Source organism: Erythrolamprus reginae, chromosome 4 (assembly GCF_031021105.1).
Source record: "Erythrolamprus reginae isolate rEryReg1 chromosome 4, rEryReg1.hap1, whole genome shotgun sequence".
Lineage (NCBI taxonomy): Eukaryota > Metazoa > Chordata > Lepidosauria > Squamata > Dipsadidae > Erythrolamprus > Erythrolamprus reginae.
This window is the reverse complement of record NC_091953.1, coordinates 52,069,993-52,088,091: the sequence shown is the minus strand read 5'-3', so window position 1 is coordinate 52,088,091 and position 18,099 is coordinate 52,069,993. Positions and strand designations below refer to the sequence as shown.

The 18,099-nt window shown below is 43.3% G+C and overlaps 1 long non-coding RNA gene across 1 annotated transcript in view; it reads left to right on the top strand.

Moving 5' to 3' along the window:
• Positions 1-17,251, top strand: part of LOC139166552 (uncharacterized) — a 205,472-nt gene extending 188,221 nt beyond the window's left edge. Inside the window, exon 3 of the long non-coding RNA XR_011558975.1 lies at positions 16,829-17,251. This is a non-coding gene — a long non-coding RNA (uncharacterized lncRNA). The remainder of the gene's footprint in view (positions 1-16,828) is intronic.
• Positions 17,252-18,099: the final 848 nt, after the last annotated feature.

The window sequence follows — 18,099 nt, the reverse complement described above, 5'->3', positions numbered from 1 at the left end:
TGGAAACATTGGATGAAATTATAGAAAAGTAAATATGGAAATATATTAATTGATGCATTAGTGTTCAGATAGATTTTCATAGTATGATTAGATTACTATAATACTATGATAAATATTTAAGAAATGAAGATTTTAAAGCATGGATTTATTAACAGTTGTGTTTTTGGTTTTGCTGGTTGTTTTAGTTTTAATAGTAATAGATTTTGGTTTTGTTTTATTATTAATTTCTTTTAATAAAAAAAGAAGGGAAATTTTTTTTCCTATTAATTAGGAAAAAGTTGTATAAGGGTTTTTTGTTTCTTTTAATGTATAAGAAGGAGGAGTAGGCATGACGGCCTATCTGGACATTAAAGAGGATAATGATATTAACTGAAATATAAAATAACAGAATAACGTAGTGGGAAGGGACCTTATTCTGCCTCAGCACCGAGCCCCAAATAATTAGGCAATAAGTTGTCTTGGATGACATCTGTGAAAAAAAATCAAGCGCTCAGGCATGGAAAATTATTTATTTGTTTGTTTGTTTGTTTGTTTGTTTGTTTGTTTGTTTGCTTGCTTGCTTATTTATTTATTTTTATTTGAGTTCTAAGCCGCCCAGTCCCAAAGGGACTGCCGCTCAGACACTATACTTTTCCGCCCACACTGAAAAAAAATTAGAGGGAACATTGGCTCGGGTTCGTAAGTTGAAAATGGTTCAGAAGTAGAGGCAAAAAAATCTTAAACACTGGGTTCGTATCTCGAAAGGTTTGTATGTAGAGGCGATCGTAAGTAGAGGTACCACTGTATATCAAAATGGATTTTAAAAATAAAGCTAGAGCAAAGAAAATACTATATCCAAGTGGCAGGAAACTATTAATAGTCTTTGTAATGTAGAATAATGAAACCTAAAGAAGCATCACTTTTTTATTATAGCACATGGAAAAAATAACCCTTGTTGAGGTATTATGAAGGGGAATATTTTTACTAAAATTAAGGTGTCAAGGCTAAATAGCAATATATGACTTTATTTTTTAAACAAATATTTATATATGTTATGTACTGAGCTTGTCAAAGCATTTTATTCCTATCAAAATAGCTGTTAATTCTTTTTTTTAGAATCCATAAAAGCTGTATAGAATGCTAGCTTATAGGAAGATGATATATGATGGGGAGAAAGTAGATAGGAATATTTTTTTTCCTACCTTTTTCATAATAAGGAGAAGGTGGGGACTTCAAGTGAAGGTCAATGGTGGAGATTCAGGATAGATAAAAGTGCTTATTGTCATCATTTTTAAAGTGTGAAATGAAAATCTGCAAAATGTAGAGATGACCTCTCTCTTCATGGCATTAAAAGGAAATTGGAGAAATATAGAAAGAACAGGGTTACTGATGCTGATTTCTTTCTCTGATCATAAAGCCTATTTTTTGTACTTCTATATTAAAAGTAAAAAACCCAACACAAAACATGTGCACAATTATTATAAATAAATAAATAAATAATGCATTATTTTCATTAATTAGAACAAAAATATATCCTAACTGCAAAAATCAAAAGATTCCTTAATATGTTTTTGATTTAGAGGAAGCAAATTATGTGCAGATATTTCATTTGCTCATTCAGAGTATTTCTTATTAGGAAAGATCCCCCCAAATCGTGATTAAATAGCTTGGCCCTTCCTACCACCTCTCCAAACATTCTAACTTTTAATGTTTGTTTGTTTGTTTGTTTGTTTTGTCAAGTACATATTGGTAGTATACAAAGATGCTACATGATAGTAGTAAAAGAAACATTAGGACTGGGGATGGAGGGCACTCTGGTGCACTTATGCACACCCCTTACTGACCTTTTAGGAATCAGGAGAGATCAACAGTGGATAGTTTAAGGGTAAAGTTTTGTGGGTTAATTGATGATACTAGAGAGTCTGGTAGTGAGTTCCATGCATCAACTACTCACTTACTAAAGTCATATTTCCTGTAATCGAGTTTAGAGTGGTTTACTTTAAGTTTGTATCTGTTGAATGCTTGTGTGTTGTTGTGGTTGAAGCTGAAGTAGTCGTTGATAGGAAGGACGTTATAGCAAATGATTTTATGGGCTATGCTTAGGTCGACATACTTCTAAGCTTTCTAAACAGAGAAAGAAGATCTTGGGACAATTCCAACCGAGGTAAAGAGACAGAACTTTTACAATACTGGTCAATGACTGTGGTCAGCACTGGAAAGATCATCTTGTATTTGTACTCTGAGACTCAGACACTGATATTGGACTTTTCTAGAACTTCTACGATTTCAAGAACTTAACAAGCCTGGAGTTTGGTGCCCTCTTGCTGCTGCTTTTTTTCTTTTCTAAGAACTATTAGCAAATTAATTACTTCTATGCTATTTTTGTCTATGTTTTTTATGTTTTATGTTCATTGTTTTTAGCTAAGTTTAGGGGGCTTAAATTACATATGCCATGAATTAATGGGACTATTTTATGAGTGTTTTAATTAATCTATATTTTCAAATTAATTATTGGGGTTTTTAGTGATGGGTGTTTATGACTACTGGAATGAATGGAGTGGATTGAATGGGGGTGGATGGGAGGGTGGTGGTGGATGGGATGGGGTGGGTGGGTGAGACTATAGTATGTATGAGGTGAATGGATATGGCATGAATGGAATTCCTGGCACACCTGATGCTGGAGAGGCAGGAGGGGAAGGGGCACCTATCTCTTGGGTGACAGAGGGTCAGAATATTCCGGTCTTGCTGGGGAGAGGCAGAAATGGTAGGAGCCATGGAGCTAGCCATTCCAGGAGAAGGAGGGATCGCTGCTTAATAGTGATTCCTTCTTCCGGCTCCATGAGCTCAACTCAAGACACTGGTGACAAGTGTAACTCTGGCCCTGGGCTCAGGCAGCTGCTACTCAATGCCAGGTCAGTGGTAAATAAAGCTCTCTTCATCCGGGATTTGATCCTGGATGAGGAGGACGACCTGGTATGTGTGACCGAAAACTGGCTGGGCCCAGAGTGAGGAGTTCCTCTCTCTGAAATTTGCCAGCCAGATTTCAGGTATGGCATCAGCCCTGACCCCAGGGAAGGGGGGGAGGAGTGGCTATTATAGCCCGGGAGAGCCTTTGCCTGCGTACACTCATTGCTCCAGAGATTGCGGGTTGTGAGTCCCTCCTTGTGAAGTTGGACTTAGGGGTTCAGGTCGGCTTGTTACGCATGTACCTGCCCCCCAGCTGCGTGTCAACATCCCTGCCTGTGCTGCTCAAGGAGGTAGCCGGGCTGGCAGTAGTGTTCCTCAGACATATTGTCTTGGGGAACTTTAACCTACCGTCACTCGGCGAAACCTCTGGGCTAGTGCAGGAGTTCATGGCCACCATGACAGCCATGGACCTGACTCAAGTAGTACAGGGTCCGACTCATGCAGGGGGGCACGCACCCGACATAGTATTCCTCTCTGAGCAATTGAGTAATGGTCTGAGAGAATGGGGCTTAGAAGCGTTGCCTTTGTCATGGTCAGACCATTTTCCATTGTGGCTCGACTTCCTGGCTCCAATCCTTCCCCGCAGGAAGGCGGAACTGACTAGGTGGTTCCGCCCCAGACGCCTGATGGACCCAGAGGGCTTTCAGAGGGCGCTTGGGGTTATTCCAGATGCACTCGTCCACAGTTTAGCAGAGTCTCTTGCTGAGGCCTGGAACAAGGCTGCAGTGGAGGCTCTTGACCAGATTGCGCCATTGCAACCTCTCCGCAGCAGTAGACTCTGTAGAGCTCCATGGTTCAACGAGGAGCTCCAGGAGTTGAAACGCCAGAAGAGACGTCTATAGAAGTGATGGAGGAAGAGTAAGACCAAATCTGATCAAACACTTGTAAGAGCTCATATTAAGACTTACAAAGTGGCACTCAAGGCGGCAAGATGCGAGTATCATGCCGCCTTGATTGCATCAGTGAAATCTCGCCAGGCCGCTCTGTTTAGGGTGACCTGCTCCCTTCTTAACCAGGGGGGCAGAGTTGGGGAACCCTTGCAGAGTAGTGTCGAGGACTTTAGCACATTTTTCACTGATAAAGTCGCTCGGATGCGGGCGGACCTTGACTCCGATTGGATAACAGAGTTGACTGACAATGAGTCAGTCGATAACAGAGTTGACTGACAATGAGTCAGTCGAGGTGACTGGGGCCTGTACTGGGAAGAGTTTGATCTGGTGACACCTGATGAAGTGGACAAGGCCATTGGAGCTGTGAGTTCCGCCACCTGTTTACTGGATCCTTGTCCCTCCTGGTTGGTCTCGGCCAGTGGGGAGATGACACGGAGCTGGGTCCAGGAGATTGTTAATGCTTCTTTGGGGAGGAGGTTCTTTCTGGCTCTATACAAGGAGGCACTTGTGCGCCCCCTCCTCATGAAGCCTTCCCTGGACCCAGCCATACTCAATAACTATCATCCAGTCTCCAACCTTCCCTTTATGGGGAAGGTTGTTGAGAAGGTGGTGGCGCTCCAGATCCAGCAATCCTTGGAAGAAGCCGATTATCTAGGCCCTCAACAGTCGGGTTTCAGGCCCGATTACAGCACGGAAACTGCTTTGGTCGCATTAATGGATGATCTCTGGCCGGCCCGGGACAGGGGTTTATCCTCTGTCCTGGTGCTTCTTGACCTCTCAGCGGCTTTCAATACCATCTACCATGGTATCCTTCTGCTCTGGCTGGAGGGGTTGGGAGTGGGAGGCACTGTTCTTCAGTGGTTCTCCTCCTACCTCTCCGGTCGGTCACAGTCGGTGTTAGTGGGGGGTCAGAAGTCGACGTCTAGGTCTCTCCCTTGTGGGGAGCCTCAGGGTCAGTCCTCTCCCCCCTGCTATTTAATATCTACATGAAACCACTGGGTGAGATCATCCAAGGGCATGGGGTGAGGTATCATCAGTACACTGATGATACCCAGTTGTACATCTCCACCCCATGTTCAGTCAGTGAAGCAGTGGAAGTAATCTGGAGGTTGTTGGGGTCTGGATGAGTGTCAAGAGACTCAAACTCAGCCTTGATAAGACAGAGTGGCTGTGGGTTTTGCCTCCCAAGGACAATTCTATCTGTCTGTCCATCACCCTGTTGAGGGGGGATTATTGACCCCCTCAGAGAGGGTTCGCAACTTGGGCATCCTCCTCGCTCCACAGCTCACATTAGAGAAACATCTTTCAGCTGTGCTGAGGGGGGCGTTTGCCCAGGATCGCCTGGTGCACCAGTGTCGGCCCTATTTGGACCGGGAGTCACTGCTCACAGTCACTCATGCCCTCATCACCTCGAGGTTCGAATACTGTAATGCTCTCTACATGGGGCTACCTTTGAAAAGTCTTTGGAAACTTCAGATCATGCAGAATGCAGCTGCGAGAGCAATCATGGGCTTCCCTAGGTATGCCCATGTTACACCAACACTCCGCAGTCTGCATTGGTTGCCAATCAGTTTCCGGTCACAATTCAAAGTGTTGGTTATTGTTCTGCCGAGCTCTCTGGTAGGAGCCTCCCGAAAATTCAAGAGTACAAATTGCAGACACACACACATTTGAAAATTCAAAACAATGTTCTTTATCACAAAATTCAAAATAAACTAAGGACTCTTTTTGTATTGCAAAGAGCTTAGGATTGCCCCCCACCCTCCTTGCCTTTCGTAAACTTCTTAAAACCCACCTCTGCCATCAGGCATGGGGGAACTGAGACATCTCCCCTTGCCTATGTAGTTTTATGTATGGTATGTTTGTGTGTATGCTTTTTAAATAATGTGGTTTTTAGGCTTTTAATGTTAAACTGTTATTTTAGACTCTTAATATTAGATTTGTTATTGTATATTTTTTTATCACTGCTGTGAGCCGCCCCGAGTTTTGTAGAAGAAAGTAAAGCATCTTTATTACAAAGGTCTAAGTAATAAACTAATATAAGTAGCTCTTTTCATGTTATATAATTGTCTATTACATGTTTACTTAAATTAGCAAGAAATGTTTTTAATATATCATACCTCTACACATTTAAATAAGAGATGTAGAACAGTGGAACAGTCTATGAGTTATGAGTTGTATTTCTCTAGAGTATGTTTTTTAAGAACAGTCAAGGCTGTTCTCGTGGAAAGTTTAAATGATGTTGCTTCACATTGTAAAAATTATTCCTAAACTAATATTATTTTAGTCCCTTCCAATTCTACAATTCCTTGATTCTAAGATTCTGTGAAACTGAGTACTTGATTTTTTTCAATTGTTTTGTGTATCAAATTCTTTAAACTCATGCATAACATAGTGGGTTTTTTTCACTCATGAAAAATTAAAGGAAATTGGTATGCAAAATTCCCCTCAAGGGCTCCAATTAAGCCACATACGTAGCAATGCCTACAGCCACCATCAGAGATGATCCTCCAACATTGTACTGTCTTTAAAATGCTCCTAGTATGGGCGACCACCTGTTCTATCTTCATTACAAGCTGGCTAAGAATTCTATTTGCATAATAATAATACTGCATAAGTGCTTGTGAAAGTTTTACTCCATTCTTGTTCATATATAACAAGTAGAACATCTGTAACTATTAGCCAAAAAGTACTGGGATAAAGGTAATATTACCATATGCAGCATCAGTTAAAAATACCCTACAGTGATAGTGCATTTGGATGAACAATTTTATACAATGACATTCCAGCTGTTATCAATATACTGCTGCATTAATTTTAATTTTGTTCTCTTTTGGAAAATATCAGACATGTAAGATGCAATATCAAATCACATAATTTCTTAGCAAAGTTTAGCTTTAATAAGCTAGCAATATTTAAAGCAGAAAACTAAGAGGTATCATCTTTGCTTTTGTTCTTCAGTTCTTGTGTCAGAGAACTCTTATTGTTAATACTCTTCATTTTGCATAAAATATTTTTTCTAATAATTATACAAACATAATTGATTATGCAATAAGGGAGATGCATGTTTGCGCTGCGCATATAACCATGCAAATAACAGATATATTTTCTACTTTTCTTAAATCTGTTGAGAGTTAAAAGCAATTATACAAATTATTGCAAAGAGAAATGAGAATAGCTGAGCAATTAAAAAAGAATGATTGGAATAGAGTTTATGATTTAATGCAAATACATGAATATAGTCTGTTTTCAATTATTCTAATTCAGTTCACATTCCTGAATATTAAATGATTACTGAGCTTCTTTGTCAATAGGAGCAATCCTAAACATAGTACGATATCTTTGTTAGCAAATAGTATGGAATTCAATGACAGCACTTGGAAAAGTGCCTATTTTAATTTTGTTGTTGTTTTTTATTGAAAAGGTTTGAAACCAGTTGACTTTATGCTTTTTAATAAATATTCAGATTTATGTTAATAATGTAAAAAAACATAAACAATGTATTAGATTTTGTCTGTCTTTTTAGTAAATTCCTGATTAAAATGTAGGCTTTCCCCAAATTACAAACTTTGCAGTTTTCTAATGGAAGGCTAGAATAAGATTCCAGATCTTAAGCACCTTTGTTACCTTCCTTTATAGCTCCATCAAGTTGTTCAAGCAAAATCCATTCACATTATCTGAGACAGCCAAATTCAGATGGATAATTTTCTCTCACAATTGGGCCTTGGCAAAGGATTGGTAGAACATTTCATTTTAAGCTATCCTTTGCAAATGACTTTAATATACATTTTGAAATTCCTCTCTCACAAAAGAAAATGCCTGTTATTGGGTATAATAGTTTTATTTTCCACACCATGAATAGGTAAAGCCATTTTATCTTTTCTGAAAAATGTGCATTTTTCCTAGAAAGAAAAATAAGCTACAATTGTGTGTAATTGAACTTAAACCTGTTGGAATGGATGGATCTTTTTACTCTCAGATAAGCTCATTGAAATGTCGGTTTTATAAGCCTTGCAGTAAATACATTTTGATAAAAGGATCTACCAGATAATCAATACATTTATTTCATTCATGACTTTTGGTTTATTGGAGCATTATGAAAAATAAAGATCTAGGATGAAATTAGGAATGCATCAATGACTGAAATTTCAAATGTTGCCTAGAATTTTAATGCTAAGAGTGGCTTTAATTGAAAGCTATGGTTCTTTTTAAACTCTCATTTTATCAGTTGTCTGAAAACTGTCATATTTCATCCACTTTTTGATGGTTTTATTATCCCACTCAATTTTACTTCCACTGATTTATGGCAACATAATGTTTTTTCTCTTCTTGAAATATTGCATTTTAACAATTCTGCTATAGTATTCAATACATTTATCTTGATCTTAGAGACAAGATAATATACTAAGTGTTGTGATTCCGTCCGAGGCCCCTCAGGGAACGGCTGATCTTCTGTCGGTTTCCTGCTCAGAGGGGGAGGATGAGGAACAGGAGGTGCAGGCAGACGAGGAGGAGGAATCTCACTGAGGAAGAGGGGGAACAGCCAGAGGCCCCCGAGAGGGAGCTCTCCCCAGCAAGCAGCCTGGATTCCTTAGAGGAAAATGCACAAGCAATAATCGATCTGCGACAGAGAAGAGCAACACAAAGAAGGGACCAATTAGCTAGGTACTTTCAGCACTAAAGAGGCAACAGCTGGGTTTGGGTGTGGTGCTCTCTGGAAAGGCTAAAAGGCAGACCCACCCTTCCTGGCTTGTGGAGTATTATCTTTGGGAGTCCTGGGACCTGGATGTGCTCTTTGGCGTCTTGGAATTCTGGTTTGTGACTTTGAATACTGAAACCTTGGGGGGAAAAGGTGGGGGGTCTTATTCTCTACAGTGGTGGGTGTGCCAGCAAGAAGGCTGCTGTATTGTCTGGACATCAGGACTCTGCTGTAAAGTCTCATAACCTGCCTGTGGGGAAGAACAGGTTTTTCTCTGTGTTTATTTTTCAAGCTATAAAGTACTTTTGCTTTTACCAGCGTGTCTGGCTGTTTTTTCTAGTTGGTGTTGAGGTCTGGGGGCACCCAGACAGAACAGTATAATACTCCACCAACCACCAGACACCTGGTGCTCCTTTTGGAGGGGTGGTTTGGTTGTTTATTTTTCTTGCTCTCTGCTGCTGGTTCCTTGTTGGACATTTTTTGCTTTTTGGCTTCCTGTTTTTGCCTGCCACCATGGATGTTTCTGCAGCTGACATGCAGGCTGTCTTTGCAGAGTTGCGAGGGGACATTGCTCAATTGACCCAGACAGTCCTGCTATTACAACGCCAAGTGGAGGTTTTGTCCCAGGCGGCCCCACCCCAGGCGGCACCTGTGGTACCTCCTCCAGCACCTTTGCCCAGAAGGAAATGTTTTGTGGCGATGCCGGAAAAGTTCTGGGGGGACTGGCGGCTGTTTTCTGCGTTCCAGAGCCAGGTGCAGCTTTTCATCAACGCCCAGATGATGCACTTCCCGGGGGATGACCACAAGGTGGCGTTTCTGTGTAGTTTGTTGGCTGGCCCTGCAGCGTCGTGGGTGGCACCTTACCTGGCCCGGGATGACCCGCTACTCCAGAACTACGTTGCTTTCTGTGACCTGCTGCGTCACCAATTTGCGGACCCGGTGCAGGAGCAGACGGCCACGCGGGCGCTGAAGCAACTGCGCCAGGGTTCGCGCCCCCTGGCGGACTACATGGCTGACTTTCGGTCTCTGGCTGGGCAAGTCCAGTGGAATGAGGCTGCCCTGATCGAGGCCTTTCAGGACGGACAATCAGACACTATGTTAGATGAACTGGTGCATGAGGTGATGCCCGGCACGTTGGACGCTTTGGAGCGGCATTGCTTGGCAATAGAGGCCAGGCTGTTGGCCAGGGAAGTCCGTCGAGTGGGACGGTCCAACCCCCATGTGTCAGGCGTCCCGCCGACACCTGTTCAGCGGCGGGGGTTGTCGACCGCAGGCACCCCGGCTCCGGTCCCTGCGCCCCGACGTTTTTCACCAGCACTGCCTCCACGCCTGATGGATCGTGTTGCCGCCGGGGAGCCGATGGACGTGAGTTACGCACGGCCCCGACAGACCCCGGAGGAACGAGGGCGTCGGCGGGCAGCTGGGTTGTGCTTCTATTGCGGGGCCCCGGGACATTTTGCTGTCGTTTGTCCCCACAAGAGGCGGAGCACGGTGGCTGCCGTCGTTCCTGTACCCTCCAGCTCTCCCGTGCTTCCCATGGCGTCCCCCGTGCAGTCCCAGGAGACAACCCCTTGTGTCCCCGTCCCTGTCATGAACTCTCTGATGGCGGGGCCTTCGTCTGGATGTCCTCCATCGCCGGAACGATCGGGAAACGAGGGGGCCCCAGCTTGGTGGCAACACTAGGTCGGGCGGGGATCCCACTTTCTTCTGACTCCACGACTACCGACTCCGGACCGTTTCGACACCTGACGCTTGCGGTGATTCTGCATATTGCACAACAGACTCGGACTTATCCAGCGTTGGCCCTCGTGGATTCGGGGGCGATGATGAATTTCTTGGACGAAGCCTTTGCCCAATGCCATTCCTTGCCCCTTTGTCCTGTCATCCCGCCGTTAACTGTGGAGACCATCAATGGGCGGGTATTGCTGGCTGGTCCCATCCGTTTCCAGACTCTGCCAGTGCGGATGTGCATCGGAACTCATGAGGAGGCCCTGCAGTTTTATGTTACCAAGGGGCTTCATTTTCCCCTCGTGTTGGTGCTGTCGTGGCTGCGCGCGCATGACCTGCAGGTGGTGTGGTCCCAGAACCTGGTCACATTCTCCAGTTTGCAGTGCGTGGACCACCACCGACATGTGTGCGCAGCCCACGGCCCAGTAATTCCCGCGATCCAGTTACCCCGTTGCCTCGAGGAGTTCGCCGATGTGTTCAACAAGAAGGAGGTGGATCGGCTACCACCGCATCGGACGTACGACTGTGCCATAGACCTGCTCCCTGACGCCAAGCTCCCGGCTGGTCGTTTGTACTCCATGTCCGAGCCGGAGCTTGTGGCTCTCAAGGAGTTTGTTGAGAAGAATTTGGCCAAGGGATTTATTCGGCCATCCAAGTCCCCTTTGTCTGCCCCTGTTTTGTTCGTGAAAAAGAAAACGGGCGATCTTCGCCTCTGCTGTGACTATCGCCGCCTTAACGCCATCACGGTGCGGAATAGGTACCCCTTGCCCTTGATCCCTGAACTCATGGACCGGTTGCGGACGGCAACGGTATTCACCAAAATCGATTTGCGCAGTGCGTACAATTTGGTCCAGATGCGGGCCGGGGATGAGTGGAAGACAGCGTTTGGCACGCGTTACGGCCACTTTGAATACACAGTGATGCCATTTGGCCTCACCAACGCCCCGGCCGTGTTTCAACATCTGATGAACAACGTGTTCCGGGACATGTTGGACCATTTTGTGGTGATTTACCTTGATGACATTTTAGTGTATTCCTCGACCCATGCCTTGCATTTGGACCATTTGCGCCAGGTCCTGCTCCGGTTGCGGGAGCAGCATTTGTATGCCAAGCTGGAGAAGTGCCAATTCTTCCAGACTACCGTCGAATTCCTTGGGCACATTTTGTCTCCAGGTGGCATTTCCATGGACCCGGGCAAAGTGGCCGCACTTCAGTCTTGGCAACCTCCACGACGGGTGAAAGACGTACAACGTCTTTTGGGGTTTGCGAACTACTATCGGGCTTTTGTTCCGGGGTATGCCACGTTAACCACGCCCTTGACTCAGTTGTTACAAAAACAAGTCCCGTTTGGTTGGGGGGAGGCGGAACAGCGGGCTTTTGATGCCCTGAAAGCGGCGTTCATGGCGGAACCGCTTCTGCACCATCCTGATCCCGCTCGGCTGTTTGTGTTGGAAACAGACGCCTCAGATGTAGCGGTTGGCGCAGTGCTCCTCCAAGCCCATCGTCCTGGTGACATGTTGTTTCCGTGTGCCTACTTCTCCCGGAAATTGTCTCCCTCGGAAAGGAATTATACTATTTGGGAGAAGGAACTCTTAGCGGTGAAGGCCGCCTTTGAGCATTGGCGGCATTACCTGGAGGGGGCCCGTCACCAAATCGAGGTACGGACGGATCACCGGAACCTCGAGTATGTGCAGACAGCTCGGAAATTGAACCAGAGACAGATTCGCTGGTCCTTCTTTTTCGCGCGGTTCAATTTCCACATCAGGTACACTCCCAGCGCCCAGAACCCTCGAGCAGACGCCTTGTCACGCAAGCCGGAGTACACGCACCCGAAGGAGCCGGCTCCTCTGCAGACGGTTCTACCCCCTGCAGCTTTGGCTGTCACTCAGGACCCAGTGGACTTGCGTCGCCGTTTACGGGAGGCGCAGCGGGAGGATGGGTTTGTAGCGCAGAGAGTGCGGGAGTTAACACCCAATTCCCCCTGGACATTTCAAGACGGTCTGCTTCGGTACCGGGGGCAGCTGTATGTTCCTGCTGGCCCAGTGAGAGGGTTGATTATGACCCAGTGTCATGACTGTCCAGTGGCGGGGCATTTTGGCCTGTTCAAAACATTGGAGTTGGTCTCTCGGACATTCTGGTGGCCACGCATCCAAGATGATGTGCGTTCCTATGTGGCCACCTGTGTCCGGTGTCATAAGGCCAAGGGGGTGACTGGAGCCCCACCAGGATTACTGCAATCTTTGCCCACGCCTGAGAGACCCTGGGGTGCCGTGTCCATTGACTTTGTAACTCATTTGCCTTCCTCTGCTCACTTCACGGTAGTCATGGTGGTGATGGACATGCTCACGAAGATGGTCCATTTTGTACCTTGCACTAGGGTGCCCACTGCCCAACTCACGGCCCAAATGTTTATCAGCCACGTGTTTAGGTTACATGGGCTTCCGGATCGAGTGGTCTCTGATAGGGGAACACAATTCACAGCCCGGTTTTGGCGGGAATTGATGTCGGCCCTGAATGTGTCCATGTGCCTCGCATCGACGCAGCACCCCCAGACCGATGGAAGGACAGAAAAGGTCATAGGGATACTGGAGCAATACCTGAGGTGTGTAGTGGCGGATCGCCAGACTGATTGGTCTCGGTTCCTCCCTGTAGCGGAGTTCGCTTTCAACAACTCCCGCCACTCATCGACCCGGCTCACGCCCTTTTTCGCCAATTATGGCTTCCACCCTCGCTTCTTTCCCTTGACCCTCCTAGATTCCCCGGTGCCTGCTGCCGAGGACTTTCTCTCGGAGCTGCAGGCGGTCCACGAGATGGTGAAGAGGTACCTGAATAAAGCCAAGGAGGACTACAAGAGGGTGGCTGACCGCTCCAGATGGGATGTGCCCCCCTTGGTGGTGGGGGATCAGGTGTGGCTGTCCACGAAATACGTAGCCTCCGAATTACCCCGACACAAATTAGATCCCCAGTTCCTGGGTCCTTTTCCCGTTGAACGGGTGATCAATCCGGTGGCCTACCGGCTCACCCTGCCGGCCAACTTGCGGGTTCACCCTGTGTTTCACCGTTCGCTGTTAGTCCCTGTCCCTCCCGATTGTCCGCTCCGTCCCAATGTTCCCGTGTTTCCTGCCCCGTGTGTTCATGACCACCTCCCTGAAGCTATGGTCCATGACATTTTGGATTCCCGTTGGGTGGACGGTTGCTTCCAGTACAAGGTGCAATGGGTGGAGGGGGACCCTGATGATTGCTCCTGGGTGGAAGCGGCGTTGTTGGACGCTCCCGACCTTATTCGGGATTTTCACGCCCAGTTCCCTCAGAAACCACGTCCTCTCCGCTGGCAGGTGGGGAGGGGCCTTCCGCGGGGGGATGGTGTTGTGATTCCGTCCGAGGCCCCTCAGGGAACGGCTGATCTTCTGTTGGTTTCCTGCTCAGAGGGGGAGGATGAGGAACAGGAGGTGCAGGCAGACGAGGAGGAGGAATCTCAGGCTGAGGAAGAGGGGGAACAGCCAGAGGCCCCCGAGAGGGAGCTCTCCCCAGCAAGCAGCCTGGATTCCTTAGAGGAAAATGCACAAGCAATAATCGATCTGCGACAGAGAAGAGCAACACAAAGAAGGGACCAATTAGCTAGGTACTTTCAGCACTAAAGAGGCAACAGCTGGGTTTGGGTGTGGTGCTCTCTGGAAAGGCTAAAAGGCAGACCCACCCTTCCTGGCTTGTGGAGTATTATCTTTGGGAGTCCTGGGACCTGGATGTGCTCTTTGGCGTCTTGGAATTCTGGTTTGTGACTTTGAATACTGAAACCTTGGGGGGAAAAGGTGGGGGGTCTTATTCTCTACAGTGGTGGGTGTGCCAGCAAGAAGGCTGCTGTATTGTCTGGACATCAGGACTCTGCTGTAAAGTCTCATAACCTGCCTGTGGGGAAGAACAGGTTTTTCTCTGTGTTTATTTTTCAAGCTATAAAGTACTTTTGCTTTTACCAGCGTGTCTGGCTGTTTTTTCCAGTTGGTGTTGAGGTCTGGGGGCACCCAGACAGAACACTAAGTAACAATTAATATGAGCTCTCTCACTCAAGAAATAAAGAAGGAAACATGTATTTATATTTAATGTATAGTGTAAACGTTCACTATTAGAACTACTATTTTTGTTTTAAAACAATGTGTTAGTAAGTGGTATTTGGCTTACTAATATTAATGTGCCACTGGTCCATTAATCATTACATTAATCATCAATATGAACATTTTTATTCAATTTTTTTTAAATTTGCAAATTTCAGACTTCAAAATTGTCAGAAATCTTTACAAATTCCAGCAGTCAAAAATATTGTTTTATTGTGCATGAGCTTTTCATTTCTAAAATTTCCTTAGAACTATTGTACATGTGATGTTAAATGCATATTTGCATTGAGTGCATATACTTTAATTCTTGTCCATCTAAAAAAATGTTTGGGATTGGGATTACAGTATAGCACAATGTTATCATTCTTTCAAGTCTCTTAAATATTCAGTAATCAATAGCAATCCTACTTGAAAAGATTAACTAGAAAACAAAAACTATATGTTCAGAAATAGCAAGAGAATACTTAATAAGCAGTGCATTATGATATATAAAGCCACCAACTCAGTATATAAGCAAATATTAAAACTTGGAAATTTTAAATTATTGCTTCTTAGCTATGGCATTTTCAAGCAATTGCTGATAAAGTCCTTTCTTTTGGAATGAACCTATCTAATTTCCCTTGACAAACCAATCAAAAAAGAGGTTTTTAAAATAAATGTATATGTGGCATGTATAGAAATCAAAAGCCAAGGCAGTTCAAAAGAATACAGGTTTATTGCATCTGCTTACTTAAGATAACCAGTGCAAACACAGATTAATTTTATAATCAGGCTGTAGTGAATAATTATTATACAGTCATTGCAAATCACTCCCCACTACATAAATCTTAGGGTTAGGGTTAAGAAACATTAGAAGAGTGATCAAATGGTATAAAATGACAACAATGACAGTCAAATGTGAGAGGATACACTGGGTTAAATTATTAATTTCCAGTAAGTAAAATTTATTAGACTTAATATCTTTCTCTATAAATTGAAAATATGTTTTTATGTATTTTAAGTAAAGCATTGAGTAAAATATTGAATTATATAATGATACATAGTTATCATATGATAATTTTTTTAAGGTTAGTACTGAATACACCAGAAGAGTGAACATCTTGAAGTTCAAATTGAGTTATAGAAATACCATTAAAGAATTAAGGCAATTAAGACCTAGTAATTCCAGTCATTACATATAAAGCTGGAATAGTGGACTGAATTCAAGCTGAAGCAGAAGCCATGGATAGGAAGACCAGAAAAATAATGACAATGAATCATGCCCTTCATCCTCACAGTGATGTTGACAAACTCTACTTAAATAGGTGGGCATGGAATGTTGAAAACACATCAGAAGTAGAAAAATGGGCATTGGAAGAATGTCTGAAGGGCAGTGAAGAAGATGAACTAAAATCTGTATACCATGTTTTACTGAATCCCCAAAAGAGAGCAAAATGAACTATAAGAAAGATCAAATTAATGTTTAAAAGGAGACATGGTAAATCCAAGCATTGCATGGCCAGTACATTCACCCACACCACAACTACCACTACCACCTCACCAGATAACAAGACAACCTAGAATTTCTAAGTACACACAAAAAAAATTAAAAAGACAAAGGAGCTAATTTGGCTGCCCAAGACCAAGTCTTAAGAACAAATACATACAAATCCAGAATTGAGAAGATAGCAACAGACAGAAAATGCTTCCTCTGCAAAGGAACAGCACTGGATAACCTACTTAGCTATTGCAAGAAGATCACACAAACTAATTACAAACAATTATATGACAAAGTATCAATAATGTTGCATTGGAATATCTGCAAAACATATTATTCGCGTGCCAGGAAGATCTGATGGATATAAATTTAGCAAAATAATAGAATATGAAAAGGCTAAGGTTGATTGATCTTTAAAATTCAGAGACATGTATCTGTCACATAACATTCACCCAGATTTGCTCTGTAGAGTGAGAAGGATGGTATATAAATTAATTAATTAATCACCAGCATTAACAAAATTACAGTCAATTGTAATAGGCAGCTTTACTTGTAACAAGTAAAATCCTGTGACAATACCTTTAATATTATTAAATAACTGCCTATGCTAGATCCTTGGGAAGGACCCAGTCAGTAAGTGGACAAAAATACCAAATTCAGTCTAAACGTTTGGATAACTGTGAGACCAAGTGCAATATTCCTATATACATGCACACCAAACACAGCTGCAATATTATCAATTTAAATGAAAGATAATAAAGTAGCTAACATATTCAAAACTGAACTGGATAAGACAAAAACACATATTTCAGGAATCCAAGCTAGCACTGTAATGATGTCAGATTCAGAGCACATTCAATACTCTGGTTGGCTCAGTGTTCCCCTTCGATGGATGCACAGAGAGATAAGAAATGATCCTCCTTTAGCAAATCATGATCCAAAACTTGTATGGTTTTATTAATTGTCATTTCTATTATAGTGGACAAGATTCCTGGGAAGATATTGTGAGTTTGGAAGAAAAGGTTCTGTATATGGCTGGTTTCCTATGTCTGTTCCTAACAAGAGGCAAAGGACCATGTCCTGAAATAGCAGAAAACTACATTTTTAAACTGAATAGTTTGAAGTGAATTTGAGCTAGGTAAGCTCAAAACCTTTGGGAAATAAGCAAGCGATCTGGCCAGCTCTTTATTTATGTGCTTAAGTGAAGGCTCCTATATTTGAAAATGTTGTTCTTGTGAAATGATGCCAGATTGCACTCTCAGTATCTTCCTATCTTTGAAATGATATCTGACATTATGGGCAATTTATCTAAGTCGAGTTTTGTGGTAGTTATTGTTTTTGCTTTTTCTTGGGATCATAATGTTATAAAAAGTTATTAAAAAGCTGTGTCTGATCTTTTTGCTTTTATCTTCCCTTTAACAATGCTATATTACTTTTTCTCTGTCAAAAATACTGTGCAAATTATGTTATTACTGTTTCCGAATTTTAAAGAATATATTTGTTCTGGAAGGTGATGATAATAGTGACATGTGAAGTAATCCATCATTTCAGAAATGCAACTATTGTGTAAAAATTAGAACTGTATAAACACAGGATAATTTAATAAAACCAGAAAAATTCATGAGAGATTCCTTTTGGTATATACAGTATTTATTTATTTATTTATGTATGTATGTATGTATGTATGTATGTATGTATGTATGTATGTATGTATGTATTTATTTATTTATTTATTTAATGCCGCCCTTCTCCTTAGACTCAGGGCGGCTTACAACATGTTAGCAGTAGCATTTTTTAACAGAGCCAGCATATTGCCCCCAAAATCCAGGTGCTCATTTTACCCACCTGGGAAGGATGGAAGGCTGAGTCAACCTTGAGCTGATGATGAGATTTGAACTGCTGTCCTGCAGATCTAGCAGTTCATACAGTACATACAGCAGGGTAATACATAGATAGGGTCCCAATTGATCATACAGATCTAAAATTATATAGACCCAAAATGAGGTGGTCATTCAATTCAAAGTATTTAAATTTCACATGAATTAGTCCATATCAATGTAAATTCCATGTATCAGAATTGCCACAAAGAGTGAGTCAAGCTATTCTCCAAAGCACCTGAGGGAAGGGCAGGAAGCAAGGGATCGAGACTAATCAAGGAAAAAAGCAACCTAGAACTATTTGTTTATTTGTTTGCTTGCTTGCTTGTTTATTTAAAGCATGTATAAGGTAATTAATGTGGTTATTAATACA